Consider the following 16,726-nt stretch of genomic DNA (forward strand, 5'->3'; position numbering starts at 1 on the left):
GTCTCACTCTGTGGCCCAGGCCCCAAGTGTTCCACTCCACTGCAGCCCCAGCCTCCTGGGCTCAAGCTATCCTCCTGCCTCAGCTTTCCAAGTAGCTGAGACTACAGGTACACTACCCTACCTGGCTAATTTTTTGTATTTCTTGTAGAGATGGGGTTTTGCCATGTTTCTCAGGCTGAACTCCTCAGCTCAACCTATCCGCCTGCTTCAGCTTCCCAAAGCGTTGGCAGTATAGGTGTGAGGCATCATGCCAACCAATTTTTGAAAGCTTAATGAACTAACCTCCTATAATGAATTCCAAAATGTATTTCTTTCTTTCTTTCTTTTCTTTTCTTTTCTTTTCTTTTTTTTTTTTTTTTTTTGAGACAGAGTCATGCTCTGTCACCCAGGCTAGAGTGCAGTAGCGTGATCTCGGTTCACTGCAACCTCTGCCTCCCGATTTCAAGAGATTCTTCTATCTCAGCCTCTGGAGTAGCTGGGATTACAGGCACATGCTACCACGCCTGGCTAATTTTTGTATTTTAGTAGAGATGAGGTTTCGCCATGTTGGCCAGGCTGGTCTCGAACTCCTGACCTCCGGTGATCCACCCACCTGGGCCTCCCAAAGTGCTGGGATTACAGGTGTGAGCCACCGCGCCCAGCTGGGATTCATTTTTCTACCTTTGGTAGAGATAGGGCTTTGCCATGTTGGCCAGGCTGGTCTCAAAATCCTGGCCTCAAGTAATCCGCCCACCTTGGCCTCCTAAAGTATTGGGATTACAGGCGTGAGGCACTGCGCGCGGCCCCAAAATGTTATTTCTGTAATAGAGTTTTGTAATCAGAGGTGATCTTTCCCTTCAGCAGTTAAACATGCTGTTTCTCCCATCTTTAAAAGTCCAAACTCAAGGTTGGGCCTTGAGTGAGTGAGACTCCGTCTCAAAAAAAAAAAAAAAAAAAAAAATCGCAAATTCAGACCTTTTCTTTGTTTTGAGTTCTACTCCAGCTCTGTTCCTCAGCTTCCATTCCCTCCTGATCACACTTTTTTTTTTTTTTTTTTTTTTTTTTTGAGACAGAGTCTCGCTCTGTCGCCCAGGCTGGAGTGCAGTGGCGCGATCTCGGCTCACTGCAAGCTCCGCCTCCCGGGTTCACGCCATTCTCCTGCCTCAGCCTCCCGAGTAGCTGGGACTACAGGCGCCCACAACCGCGCCCGGCTAATTTTTTGTATTTTTAGTAGAGACGGGGTTTCACCGTGGTCTCGATCTTCTGACCTTGTGATCCGCCCGCCTCGGCCTCCCAAAGTGCTGGGATTACAGGCGTGAGCCACCGCGCCCGGCCCTGATCACACTTTTAACGAGTGTGACCAGTTAAGTATCACCCACAGCTAGTGAGTGATAGCTCCAGAAGTCAGCCCAAGTCTGAGCCCTTAACCATTATGCTAATGAAGTCTGGTGTTTTTTCAGAGAGGAGGAGGCTGGTGGAAGGACAAGGGGACCTTCATGTTAAGGAATTATTGAGTCACTAAATTCGGTGGTCATTTTTCTTTGTCTTTTTTAACCTCTTGGCTTCTGTGCACTGCACTTGAGTGTTTTTGTTTTGCCTCACTGTTAATTTCTTCTTTCTTCATTGTTATCCTTTTCTTTTTTGCCCTTGGGGTGCCCTAAGGCTTGGTGCTCAGCCCCTTCTTTTCTGTTTATTCTGTCCTCAGCCCCCAAATGTAAATTCTTTCTGTTTGCTAATATCTCCTAAATATATAGCTACAGTGTTGACTTTTCCTTTGATCAGGTGCTTCTATCCAGTTGGCTATTGGACAACTCTACTTAGTTGTCTAATTTGCATCTCAAACATGACCGTGTACATTATTAGGATGCTGTAGACTTCAAGTAATAGAAAATCCTATTCAAAATAATTCACAAATAAGGAAGATATATCCTTACAAGTAACAAGATGCCTCAGTCTAGGGTTGGTTTAAATCTGTGGTTTAGTGACATCAGTCAAGACCCCAATTCTTTTCACCCTTCTGCTCTGCCAGCTTGAACATGTCTGTCTTGTCTTTTGGCCAGCACACGTTATAGATGCAAGATGGGTACCACAGTTCCATGCATCACATCCAGGCAAGGTGACATCTATCAGAAGGTGTTGATTCTCATGCTTTTTAAGAGTTCAGAAACTGGTGGAGTGCAGTGGCTCATGCTGTAATCCCAGCACTTTGGGAGGCTGAGGCAGGAGGATCGCTTGAGGCAAGGAGTTTAAGACCAACCTGGGCAGACCAACACAGTAAGACCCCGTCTCTACCGAAAAAAAAAAAAATAGCCAGGCATGGTGGCATGTGCCAGCTACTCAGGAGGATGAGGTGGGAGGATTACTCGAACCTGGGAGGTCGAGGCTGAAGTGAGCCATGATGGTGCCACTATACTCCAGCCTGAGTGATAGAGCGAGACCGTGTCTCAAAAATAAAAAATTGTTGTATTTGGCAATCATGACTTATTTTTTGTGCATAGGTCTTTCTTCTCAACCTAACTTTAAGCTTGTGAACGTGAGGGTCAATACAATGATTGTTTTAAAGAATAAATATTTTCTCTTTATATTAGCCTCTTGGTACTTTGCATGTAGATAATAGTCAAAGCTTGTGAATGCATGAATAGAATGTAGGAATTGGACAGACAGTGCTTAGTGTGTAAACCCATGAGACCTATAAACTTCACATTTTAATTAGAAAAGAAAAAGGAATTTCTGCATTCAGGGAAAAAAGGAGACACGGGCTCCTTGTTTTTTATTTACCTCTAGATAAAAAATAAATCACTTGTTTGAGTAGCAACAGTTTTAGTAACAGAGTCCCATTACTTCTAAGAGTGATATACTGGATGTCTCGGGAAGATTCATAAAGCATAACTCAGTATATTTAGGGTAACAACTCAAACCCCAGTAATCAGTCTCTTCTCTGTGTTCAACTATACCTCCCAAAAGGGAAGAAGGATCCATTGGATCAGTTTGCCAACCTCCAGTGTAGAAAACCTCTATTGAGTTAAATTTTGTTCTAAGTAAGCTACCTACAGAGTTGTTGGGCATTTTTGCCTTTAATTTTTTTTTTTTTTTTTTTTTTAAGAGAGAGGGTATTGGTCTGTTGCCCGTGCTGGAAGGCAGCAGCATGATCAGCTCACTATAGCCTGGAGCTCTTGGGCTCCAGTGATCCTCCCATCTCAGCCTCTTGAATAGCTAAGATTGTAGGCATGCACCACCACACCTGGCTAAGTTTAAAAATTTTTTTGTAGAGATAGGGTTTCGCCATGTTGCCCAGGCTGATCTCAAACTCCCAACCTCAACTGATCCTCCCACCTCAGCTCCCAGTGCTGGGATTACAGGCATGAGCCACCATGCCTGGTGACCTTTAATTTTAACAAGTTATGTTAAAATTTAACAGTTGTGGCATTGTTACCAGATTTTATTTCACACAACCTGTGACTTATGTACTTAAAAAAACAAAAACAACAAGAAACACCATTAAGAAAAGTAGACTGGGGCTGGGCGTGGTGGCTCACGCCTATAATCCCAGCATTTGGGAGCCTGAGGTGGGCTGGTCTCACACTCCTGACCTCGTGATCCAACATGGTGAAACTCCATCTCTACTAAAAAAAATACAAAAACTAGCTGGGTGTGGTAGCGTGCGCCTGTAATCCCAGCAACTCAGGAGGTTGAGGCAGGAGAATCGCTTGAACTCAGGAGGCAGAGGTTGCAGAGAGCCGAGATTGCACCATCGTACTCCAGCCTGGGTGACAGAGTGAGACTCTGTCTCAAAAAAAAAAAAAAAAAAAAAAAAAAATGGCCGGGCACCGTGGCTCACACCTGTAATCTCAGCACTTTGGGAGGCTGAGGCAGGCAGATCACTTGAGGTCAGCGGTTCAAGACCAGCCTGGCCAACATGGTGAAACCCCGTCTCTAATAAAAATGCAAAAGTTAGCTGGGCATGGTGGTACATGCCCGTAATCCCAGCTACTTGTGAGGCTGAGGCAGGAGAATCACTTGAACCTGGGAGGTAGAGGTTGTAGTGAGCTGAGATCATGCCATTGCATTCCAACCTAGGCCTAGGTGACAGAGTAAGACTCTGTCTCAAAAAAAAAAAAAAAAAAAAAAAAGGCTGGGTGCAGTGGCTCATGCCTGTAATCCCAGCACTCTGGGAGGCCGAGGCAGACAGATCATGAGGTCAGGGGTTCAAGACCAGCCTAGACAACATGGTGAAACCTCGTCTCTACTAAAAGTACAAAAATTAACTGGGCATGGTGGCGCATGCCTGTAATCCCAGCTACTCAGAAGGTTGAGGCAGGAGAATTGCTTGAACCCAGGAGGTGGAGATTGCAGTGAGCCAAGATTGCGCCACTGCACTCTAGCCTGGGCGACAGAGGGAGATTCCGTATCAAAAAAAAAAAAAAAAAAAAAGTAAAGGTATCAATAGATATGACAGGTGTTAGTCTTCATGGATTTATTCTATATCCTTTTCTGCATATTGCCTTAAATGCTTTCTGACTAAGGCAGAGGATTGTGAATAGAATCATCCAAGGAATGGTATTAAGTGTGCTCATGTCTCTATCTACCCTAAGAAAGTATGGTGGACTCTGTGTTGTGTTTAGAAAAACCTACCTATTGAGGCCGGGCGCGGTGGCTCAAGCCTGTAATCCCAGCACTTTGGGAGGCCGAGACGGGCGGATCACGAGGTCAGGAGATCGAGAGACGATCCCGGCTAACACGGTGAAACCCCGTCTCTACTAAAAAATACAAAAAAAATAGCCGGGCGAGGTGGCGGGCGCCTGTAGTCCCAGCTACTCGGGAGGCTGAGGCAGGAGAATGGCGTAAACCCGGGAGGCGGAGCTTGCAGTGAGCTGAGATCCGGCCACTGCACTCCAGCCTGGGTGACAGAGCAAGACTCCGTCTCAAAAAAAAAAACAAAAAACAAAAAAAACACCTACCTATCGCATGGTTAAGGTTGTGGAGTCATTTTCATCAAGCATCATATTTATTTAAAGACTGTGGACTGTTTTCTTAACTCAAGAATCTCCAAACTGAGATTCATAAGCTAATTTTTGTGTTCAAAGAGTCAAATTGAAATTGTGGTAACACTTTACAGTGTAACCAAAATATCATAACTGGCTGTTATATATATTTGATTAGTGACAAATAAAGGTATGACCTCAATGCAAATTCTTAGACACAGTTTTTTTTTAATAATAGGAGAGAACATGGTGGGGTAGGGTGGGGTAAGGGGTGTGTGATAACTCTTAATATTGAAAGGTTGGGAATTACCTGTGTGGCAATAGGTGACCAGATGAATTAGGTAACAGAATAGACACAGATAATCAACACAAACTTATAGAACATTAAATGTCAGTTGTGGAAGGGAATCCCTTAAGTTCATGGCTGAAAAAAACAGAGCTAGAAAGGTGGAATAACCTGCCCAGCAGTATGGAAGAGTTCCAAATAGAACCCATCCAGATCTGTTGACTCTCCACACTGTGGGTGTTATTTCCCACTCAGCCTCATTACATCACTGCTGTTAGGGCCCAGGTTGCAGTTTATGAGCTATCCAGTAAATTGATAATGTCATTTTATACAAAATATTGTAATTTATTTTCATATGATCTTATTACTTCAGATCACCTTTGAACTATTTATATCCAAATAGCCTATTTGATTTTATTATTGAAATATACATTTACTATAAAATTTATCATTTTAAAGCATACAAGTCTGCAGTTTTTAGTTTATTCACAAGATTGTGCAACCATCACCTATATCTAATTCCAGAACATTTTCATTGCCCCCAAAAGAAACCTGGAGCCCATCAGCAGTCGCTCCCCACTCCCAGCTCCTGTTAATGATGATTTGCTTTCTGTCTCTATTTGCTTATTCTGGCTGTTTCATATAAATAGAGTCATACAACTATGTAGCCTGTTATGTCTGGCTTCTTTCACTTAGCATAATGCTTTCGGGGTTTTTCCATCTTGTACCACGTATCAGTACTACATTCCTTTTTTTTTTTTTTTTCTTTTTCTTTTTGAGATCAAGTCTTGCTCTATCGCCCAGGCTGGAGTGCAATGGCAAGATCTCAGTTCACTGCAACCTCTGCCTCCTGAGTTCAAGCAATTCTCCTGCTTCAGCCTCTCAAGTAGTTGGACCACAGGTGCATGCCAGCACTCCCAGCTAATTTTTTGTATTTTTGGTAGAGATGGGGTTTCACCATGTTGCCCACGCTGGTCTCGAACTCCTGAGCTCTAGCAATTTACCTGCCTTGGCGTCCTGTAGTTCTGGGATTACAGGCATAAGTCACCATGCCCGGCCATTTCTTCTTTTTGAGACAGGGTATCGCTCTGTCGCCCAGACTGGAGTGTGGTGGAACGATCATGGCTCACTGCAGTCTCAACCTCCCAGGCTCAAGCAATATTCCCACCTTAGCCTCCTGAGTGGCTAGGACTACAAATGTGCACCACCACACCCAGCTAATTTTTGAAAAACTTTTTGTAGAGACAAGTTCTTGCTATGTTGACCAAGCTGGTTGCAAACTCCTGGGCTCAAGCGATCATCCCACCACAGCCTCCCAAAGTGCTGGGATTACAGGCATGAGCCACCACACCTGACTTCTTCATTCCTTTTTATAGCAGATAATATTCCATTGTATGATTATACATTTTGTTTATCCACTCATCAGTTGATGTATATTTGGATTGTTTTCACCTTTTGGCTATTATAAATAATACTTCTGTGAACATTTGTTTACAAGTTTTCATATGAACATATATTTTTGGTTCTCCTATGTTTATACCTAGAACTGGAATTGCTGAGTCATATGTTAACTAATTTTTTAAGGAACTGCCAAACTGTTCTCCAGTGTACCATTTTATATTCCTACCAATAACATATGAGGCTTCCAATGTCTTCACATCCTCACCAACACTTGCTGTGTTGCAATTTTTTATTATAGCCATCCTAGTACGTGTAAGTGGTATCTCATTGAGATTTTGATTTGCATTTCACTCATGACTAATAATGTTAAGCATCTTTTCCTTTACGCATTGGCCATTTGTATATCTTCTTTTCTTGTTTTTTTTTTTTTTTTCTTTTTTGTTGAAACAGAGTCTCTCTGTGTTGCCCAGGCTGGAGTGTAGTGGCACGATCTCGGCTCACTGCAGGCTCCACCTCCCGGGCTCATGCCATTCTCCTGCCTTAGCCTCCCGAGTAGCTGGGACTACAGGCGCCTGCCGCCATACCGGCTAATTTAAAAAAAATTTTTTTTAGTAGAGACAGGGCCTTTCACTGTGTTAGCCAGGATGGTCTCGATCTCCTGACCTTGTGATCCACCCGCCTTGGCCTCCCAAAGTGCCGTGATTACAGGTGTGAGCCACCGCACCTGGTCCTTTTGTGTATCTTCTTTGGAGGAATGTCTTCATATCCTTGCCGTTTTAATTTTTTTTTTTTTGAGACGGAGTCTCGCTCTGTAGCCCAGGCTGGAGTGCAGTGGCCGGAACTCAGCTCACTGCAAGCTCCGCCTCCCGGTTTTACGCCATTCTCCTGTCTCAGCCTCCCGAATAGCTGGGACTACAGGCGACCGCCACCTCGCCCAGCTAGTTTTTTGTATTTATTTTTAGTATTTTTTTTTAGTAGAGACGGGGTTTCACCGTGTTAGCCAGGATGGTCTCGATCTCCTGACCTCGTGATCCGCCCGTCTGGGCCTCCCAAAGTGCTGGGATTACAGGCTTGAGCCACCGTGCCTGGCCCCTTTCCGTTTTAATTTTTAAAATTATTTTATTTTGGCCAGGCACAGTGGCTCAAGCCTGTAATCCCAGCACTTTGGGAGGCTGAGGCGGGTGGATCATGAGGTCAGGAGATCGAGACCATCCTGGCCAACACGGTGAAACCCCGTCTCTGCTAAAAATACAAAATATTAGCCGGGCGTGGTGACAGGCGCCTGTAGTCCCAGCTGCTCGGGAGGCTGAGGCAGGAGAATGGTGTGAACCCGGGAGGTGGAGCTTGCAGTGAGCCGAAATTGTGCCACTGCACTCAAGTCTGGGCGACAGAGTGAGACTCCGTCTCAAAAAAAAAAAAAAAAAAATTATGTTATGTTACGTTATGTTATGTTATGTTATGTTATTTTCAGACAGGGTCTTCTTGCTCTCTTGCCCAGGCCGGAGTGCAGTGGTGCAGTTATAACTCACTATAGCTTCAACCGTCTGGGTTCAAATGATCCTCCTGCCTTAGCCTCCCAAAGTGCTAAGACTATAGGCATGAGTCTTGTTAATTCATTTCTGACCATAGATATGCTGGAGAAATTGGGAGAAAAGGGGGTAGGGAGAAGAAGGAAAGATGGTAGAGAAAAATTTAATTTACATACTTTGTCTAAGTAAATATATGCTACAGGCTGGGTGCAGCGGCTCACACCTGTAATCTCAGCACTTTGGGAGTCCAAGGCAGGAGGATCACTTGAGGCCAGGAGTTTGAGACCAGCCTGGGCAACATAGCAAGACCTCTGTCTTCAAAAAATTTAAATATATATCACAAGGAAAGGTATAATCTGCTCTGTGATGAGAGTTTTTAGCCTGGGGTTTTGGGATCCCTAGAGAATCCATGGATGGATTTCTGGAAATAGGCAGATCCCTTGAAATTGTTTGTAAAATTGTGTGTGTTCTTTTTGGGAGGGAGAGGATTTGTATATTTCAAAAGAATCAGAGAGGAAATATACAGGCTTATGGGAAGGAAAAGGCAGAAGGTATGTTAGCAATTTGTCTTTTTCTGTTGGCTGTGTTTTGCATACATTATGGTTTGGGTTAAAACTTCCTACCTGGTTTCAAATATTTTTGTTTTAGACTGTTTATTTATACCTGTTGGTTTAACACTAGTTCAGTTAAGATGTTTTCAAAAGTGTTATATTTATTTATTCATTTATTTATTTATTTTGAGGCAGTGTTCCCAGGCTGGAGTGCAATGGTGCGATCTCAGCTCACTGCAACCTCAGTCTCCTGTGTTCAAGCAATTCTCCTGCCTCAGCCTCCCAAGTAGCTGGGATTACAGGTGCCAACCACCACGCCCAGCTGTTTTTGTATTTTCGGTAGAGACAGAGTTTTGCCACGTTGGCCACACTGGTCTTGAACTCCTGACCTCAGGTAATCCACCCACTTTGGCCTCCCAAAATGCTGGGATTACAGGTATGAACCACCATGCCTGCCTTTTATTTTATTTTATTTTTTGAGACGAAATCTCACTCTCACCCAGGATGGAGTACAGTGCTGCGATCTCAGCTCACTGCAATCTCCATCTCCCTGGTTAAACCGATTCTCCTGCCTCAGCCTCCCTAATAGCTGGGACTACAGGCATGCATTACCATGCATGGCTAGTTTTTGTACAAAATGTTAATTTTTGAAGTGTCAAAGAGTTTTTGTTAATGAGAAAACAGTAACACTCCATTGTCTTTTTGTAGGCCAAATGTATAAAATAAATTCCCAGCATTTTCTGATGTTATCCACAAATCTAAAATATTTGTGATTTTTATTTTTATAAGATACTAGAATGTAATAAAGGCATTTCTGAGTTATTTTTCTAAATGAGTTTTAAATTCAGGTTCACAATGATCTAGTCAATTTGACACCTCTCTTAGTGGATTATAGGTAGCCACAATGTGAACATCTGTACCTATAGTTATACCTGATAGATATACCTCAGCTCTAATTTGGGGTGTTACCTTTAGAAGTTTAAGAAAAGGCACATTCGGCTGGGCACGGTGGCTCACACCTGTAATCCCAGCACTTTGGGAGGCCGAGGTGGGTGGATCACCTGAGATCAGGAGTTAATTAGTATTTGATTTCTTCTTTGACCCTGGGCGTGGTGGTTATTGGTGAAAGTTAAGATTGCTTCAGCTGACTTGTGTGATGACTAATGCACATTAGTTTGTATTATCTTATATGGAAATGTGGAAACTGTTGATGCTTGAAGGTAATTAGGTAGTACCTAGGAAGAGTGCGTCTCTCCTTTGTCCTCTTTCACTGGTTGCACTTGCACATTATTGAGGAAAACACAATGGCAGTCTTGTTTAAATGTGTGTGTAAAAAACTACAGTGAAATTTTATTTTTATGAAAGCTTTGTCTAAAACTGAAGGTGACAAGCATTTCTCAATTTCACTTCTTACAGAGAGTGGATTAGATGGACTGCTTAAAAATTGTTTGACATAGTACATTTTTATTAGATGAGACTGTAGTTCTGGTTTTTGACCATATAAAATATAGGCATCTGAGAACAGCTTGTAATGCTTATCCAAAATAAGGCCCAGTGATATATGACATTTGAGGTTTTTGTTTGTTGTGAAGATGACTGTTACAAGTTGACATTGGTAGCTTTTTGAGTGTATTTCAGGTCGATATTGTGAGCACCTTTGGAAATGAAGGACATTTATAAGTATGCGTTGATACTGTGATAACAAAACCCTTTTCGATATAAATTTTGTTTCTATAACTTCTACTTTACATACAGAATTCCAAGTTGACAAGTTTATTTAGGTTTTACCCATTTGAAAGCTTACCATTTTGTTGCAAGAAGATGAACTAAAAATATACTTTAAATTTTGAGTCTTTAGTTTGTTAAAAGTGGTTACTGTGAAACCCAGACTACAGGTGAATCAATTTGAAAATCAGAATGTAACCTAACTTTCTAGACATTCTGAAGGAAGGTATGAGTTTCACTAGCTAAGGATAAAATTTACACCCTCAAACACGAGTCTGGAATTCTGTTATTTGCTTTGTATTGTAAAGGTATTTTGTTGTTCAAAAACCTAAGTACATCCTTTGAGACTGTTGTTTACCATTAACTCAGTAGGAGACAGTATGGTAAACTTGGACTAGGAGTTAGAAAAGCATAATTCAAACACTTGTCCCATCACTTACCAGCAATGACAATGGGAAAGTTGAGCCTCATCAGTAAAATGGGAGCAGCATTTGTGTTAGTCTGTTTGCACTGCTGTAAAGGAATACCTGAGGCTGGGTAATTTGTAAAGAAAAGTGGTTTACTTGGGCTCGTGGTTCTGCAGGCTGTAGAAGCCTGGCAACAACATCTGCTCGGCTTCTGTTAAGGGCCTCAGAAAGTGTACAATCATGGCAGAATGCAAAGGGGGACACAGGTGTATCACATGGTGAAAGAGCAAGCAAGAGATTGGGGGGAAGTGCCACTGTCTTTTTTTTTTTTTTTTTTTTTTTTTTTTTTTTTTTTTTTTTGAGACGGAGTCTCGCTCTGCCGCCCAGGCTGGAGTGCAGTGGCCGGATCTCAGCTCACTGCAAGCTCCGCCTCCCGGGTTCACGCCATTCTCCTGCCTCAGCCTCCCGAGTAGTTGGGACTACAGGCGCCCGCCACCGCGCCCGGCTAGTTTTTTGTATTTTTTTGTAGAGACGGGGTTTCACCATGTTAGCCAGGATGGTCTCGATCTCCTGATCTCGTGATCCGCCCGTCTCGGCCTCCCAAAGTGCTGGGATTACAGGCTTGAGCCACCGCGCCCGGCAATGCCACTGTCTTAACCAGATCTCATGTAAACTCAGAGCAAGAAATAACTCATTCCCTCGAGGACGGCACCAGGCCATTCATGAGGGATCTGCCCCCATGACCCAAACACCTCCCACCAGGCCTCACCTCCAACATCGGGGATTACATTTCAACATGAAATTTGGAGAGGACAAAACATCCAAACCATAGCAGCATTCCAAGTCATTGTAGGGTAATCATGCATAAGTAGGTTAAAAAAAAAAAAACCCACATGGTTTCATTCCTGTCATTTTCCTGTGGTGTTGCTTGTGTGCAACATTCTTACCTTCCCCCTTCTCCATCTGACTTCTGCTTGTCCTTCAAGACCAGCGGCAGCTTTATCTCATCTCTGAAACTTCCCATGGCCTGTTCACCACCTCCCTTCACACACTGCCACTGTATGTTATGTGTATAGGTGAGTGTATTTATTTAGCAAATACTTATAATAGTGCTTACTGTTGCTAAGTATTCTCATAAGCATTTATACCAGTAATCCATGAGGTAGATACTACTACTATCTCCATTGTACATATACAGAAAATTAGACATAAAGAAGTTAAGTAACTTACTCAAGGTCGTGACCCACCTATGAGGTTTTAGAGCCAGATTTCTAATGCAGGCAGTCTGGTTTCAGAGTTTGTGCTCTTAACAGCTATACTGTGTTTTTACTTTTTAAAAAATTATAGGTGTGATGGCTCATGCCTGTAATTCCAACTCTTTGGGAGGCTGAGGCAGGCAGATTACTTGAGGCCAGGAGTTCGAGACCAGCCTGGATAACATGGTGAAACCCTATCTCTACTAAAAAAAAAAAAAAAGTATGTATTTAAAAGTAGACACAAAGTCTCGTTATGTTGCTCACATTAGTCTTGAACTCCCTTGCTTCAAGTGATCCTCCTGCCTCAGCCTCCCAAAGTGCTGAGATTACAGGCATGAGCCACTGTGCCTGATCTGCTGTGCTATATTTTCATGTCTGTCTCTCCAGGTACACCTTTGAGCACCTTGATGGTTCCAACTCCTACAATACCTAACACATAGTAGGCAATTCATAAACATTTAACAAATACATGATAAATATGCCTTATGTAGGCCAGGCACAGTGGCTCACGCTTATAATCCCAGCACTTTGGGAGGCTGAGGCAGCGGATCACAAGATCAGGAGTTCGAGACCAGCCTGGCCAACACAGTGAAAGCCCGTCTCTACTAAAAGTACAAAAATTAGCTGGGCGTGGTGGCAGGGGCCTGTAATCCCAGCTACTAGGGAGGCTGAGGCAGGAGAATCACTTTGAAACTCAGGAGGCGGAGGTTGCAGTGAGCTGAGATTGTGCCACTGCACTCTAACCTGGGCAACAGAGCTAGACTCTGTCTCGGCGGGGAGGGGGAATATATTCAGCTCCAGGTGCTCTAACCACATCCACAGTTCTTTTCTTACCATACTTCTTTTTTCTTTTTTTTTTTTTAAGAAAAAAAATGTTGCCCAGGCTGGTCTGCTGGACTCAAGCAATTCTCCTACAGTACCGAGATTACAGGCATGAGCCACTGCACCTGGCCCGTACTTCTTATGTTTGCTACATAACTCTGCTTTATTAGTCCCATACTTCTTCCTTGATTTAATTTTGAATACAGATATTTCTGCTATACTGCCATATACGCTTCTCCAAAAAGTCCCCATTCTGCAAAATTGTGCACTAAAGTAAACAGGATTTACGGTGAAAATAGAGTTGAGGCAAACCACTCTAAATCTGTGGAACACCGTAGTCCTTGCACTAATAAAAACAAAAATAAATGTTACAACTCTTTTAGAATTTGTCTAGCAGGTTTTTTGGTCTTCGTGGAAAAAAACCCAAAAATAAAAAAAATTAAAATAACCATAATAAAAACATATTAAATCTCCACTGGCATATATTTCCGTGTTTACAGACTTAATTCCTTGGGTGGTTGTTTCCTTCTCTGAGATTTTGGACCATGAGGACCTTTGCTTCCAATACAGACCAGTTTCATCAAAATAATTTTTTGTTGTTGTTTTCTTTTGAGACAGGGTCTCACTGTCACCCAGGCTGGAGTGCAGTGGCACAATCTTGGCTCACTACAGCCTCTGCCTCCTGGGTTCAAGCAGTTCTCGTGCCTCAGCCTCCCAAGTAGCTGGGACCACAGGTGTGCAGCACCATGCCTGGGTAATGTGTGTGTGTGTGTGTGTGTGTGTGTGTAGAGACGAGATTTCACCATGTTGCTCAGGCTGAAGGCCTCCCTTGTTTTATTGCACTTTGCTAACAAATTGAAGGTTTGTTGTAACCATCCATCGAGCAAGTCTGTCAGTGTCATTTTTCCAACATGCTCACTTTGTGTCTCTGTGTCTCATTTTTGTAATTCTCCCAATATTTAAAACATTTTCTTTGCTATCTGTTAATGGTGATCTGTGATAAGTGATCTTTGATGTTACTGTTATAATTGTTTTGGGGTGCTATAAACCATACTCATATAAGATGACACACTTCATTGATAAATATCATATGTGTTCTTACTGTTCCACAGACCAGCTGTTACCCCATCTCTTTCCCTGTCCTCAAGCCTTCCTATTCCCTGAGACACAACAATATTGAAATTAGACCAATTAATAACTCTACAGTGGCCTCTCAGTGTTCAAGTGAAAGGAAGAGTCACCCCTCTCTCATTTTAAATCAAAAGCTAGAGATGATAAAGCTTAGTGAGGAAGGCATGTCAAAAGCCAAGACAGGCCAAAACGTAGGCCTCTTGTGCCAAACTATCAAGTTGTGAATGCAAAGGAAAACTTTTTGAAGGAAATTTAAAAGTGCTACCCCAATGGGCCGGGCACGGTGGCTCACACCTATAATCCCAGCACTTTGGGAGGCCAAGGTGGGCAGACCACCTGAAGTCAGGAGTTCGGGACCACCCTAGCCAACATGTTAAAACCTAGTGTCTATTAAAAATACAAAAATTAGCCGGGCGTGGTGGTGTGTGCCTGTAATCCCAGCTACTCGGTAGGCTGAGGGAGGAGAAATGCTTGAACCCGGGAGGTGGAGGTTGCAGTGAGCTGAGGTCATACCACTGTACTCCAGCCTGGGTGACAAAAGTGAAACTCCATCTCAAAAAAAAAAAAAAGAAAAGTGCTATCCCAGTGAACACACGAATGATAAGAAAGTGAACCAGCTGGCTGGGTGTGGTGGCCCTCTCCTGTAATCCCAGCACTTTGGGAGTCCAAGGTGGGCGGATCAACCGAGGTCAGGAGTTCGAGACCAGCCTGGCCAACATAGTGAAACATCGTCTCTACTAAAAATACACAATTAGCCAGATGTGGCTAATTGTAATCCCAGCTACTTGGGAGGGTGAGGCAGGAGAGTCGCTTGAACCCAGGAGGCGGAGGTTGCAGTAAGCTAAGATCACGCCACTGCACTCCCAGCCTGGGTGACAGGTGAGACTGTGTCTCACAAAAAAAAAAAAAAGTGAAACAGCCCTATTGCTGAGATGGAGAAGGTTTTAGTGGTTTGCATAGATCAAGCCAAACACAACATTCCTTTAAGCCAAAGCTAGAACAAGATCCTAACTGTTCAAGTCTTTGAAGGCTGAGAAGTGAGGAAGCTACAGAAGAAAAGATGGAAGCCAGCAGAGAGGTTGGTTCATGAGGTTTGAGGAAATAAGCTATCTCCATAATGTAAAAGTGAAAGGTGAAGCAGCACGTGCTGATGTAGAAGCTCCAGCAAGTTATCCACATCTAAGATCATTTTCTGGTGTAGACAAAATAGCCTTATATTGAAAGAAGATGCCATCTAGGACTGTCATAGATAGAAGTGAATGCCTGGCTTCAAAAGATAGGCTGACTCTCTTGTTAGGGGCTAATGCAGCTGGTGACTTGAAGGTGAAGCCACTTTACTATTCTAAAAATCCAGAGGGCCTTATGAGTGATGCTATATCTACTCAGCCTGTGTTTTAGAAATGAAACAATAAAGCCTGAATAACAGCATACCTGTTTACAGCATGGTTTACTGAATATTGTAAGCCCACTGTTGAGATCTACTGCTCAGAAAAAAAGATTCCCTTCAAAGTATTATGGCTCATTGACAGTGCACCTAGTTACCCAAGAGCTCTGGTGGAGATGTACAAGGAGATGAATGTTGAATGTTGTTTTCATGCATGATAATTTAACATTCATTCTGTAGCCCATGGATCAATGAGTAATTTTTACCTCCTAGCTTTATTTATAAAATTGATTTTGTACTATAGCTGCCATAGATAGCGATTCCTCTGATGGGTCTGGGCAAAGTAATTTGAAAACCTTCTAGAAAGGATTCACCACTCTAGATACCATTAAGAACATTTGTGATTCATGGAAAGAGGTCAAAATATCAACACAAACAGGAGTTTAGAGGAGTCGATTCCAAGCCTCATGGACAACTTTGAGGGTTTCAACGCTTCAGTGGAGGAAGTCACTGCAAATGTGGTGGAAATAGCAAGAGAACTAGAATTAGAAGTGGAGCCTGAAGTGTGACTGAATTGCTGCCATCTTTTGATAAAACTCGAACAGATGGAATCTACTTCTTGAGATGGAATCTACTCCTGGTGAAGATGTCGTGAACGTTATTGGAATGACAAAGGATTTAGAATATTCCATAAACTTAGTTGTCGAAGCAGTGGCTGGGTTTGAGAGGATTGACTCCAATTTTGAAAGAAGTTCTACTGTGGGCTAAGTGTTATCAAACAGCATCATATCCTACAGAGAAATCTTCTATGAAACGAAGAATAAGTCAATGCAGCAAATTTCATTGTTGTCTTATTTTAAGAAATTGCCACAGCCATTCCAGCCTTCAGCAACCACCACCCTGATCATGCAGCAGCCATCAACATTGAAGCAAGACCCTCCATTGGCAAAATGATTGATTCACTGAAGGATCAGATAATCGTTAACATTTTTTAACAATAAATTATTATTTTATTCTTTTTTTTTTTTTTTTTTTTTTGAGACAGTGTCGCTCTGTTGCACAGGCTGGAGTACAGTGGCGCAGTCTTGGCTCACTGCAAGCTCCGCCTCCCGGGTTCACATCATTCTCCTGCCTCAGCCTCCTGAGTAGCTGGGACTACAGGTGTCTGCCACCATGCCCAGCTAATTTTTTGTATTTTTAGTAGAGACCGAGTTTCACCGTGTTAGCCAGGGTGGTCTCAATCTCCTGACCTCATGATCCGCCCACCTCAGCC

The 16,726-nt window shown here is 42.9% G+C and overlaps 1 protein-coding gene and 1 non-coding gene across 8 annotated transcripts in view; both read left to right on the forward strand.

The window, feature by feature from the left end:
* The window catches only part of ZNF652 (zinc finger protein 652), a 96,010-nt gene that overhangs the window by 23,450 nt on the left and 55,834 nt on the right, over window positions 1–16,726 (forward strand). The window lies entirely within an intron of this gene.
* On the forward strand, window positions 13,302–13,365 carry LOC123569594 (U7 small nuclear RNA). The gene has a single exon (XR_006693411.1). It is a non-coding gene; the product is annotated as a U7 small nuclear RNA (small nuclear RNA).

Source organism: Macaca fascicularis, chromosome 16 (genome assembly GCF_037993035.2).
Source record: "Macaca fascicularis isolate 582-1 chromosome 16, T2T-MFA8v1.1".
In the NCBI taxonomy this organism is placed as follows: Eukaryota; Metazoa; Chordata; class Mammalia; order Primates; family Cercopithecidae; genus Macaca; species Macaca fascicularis.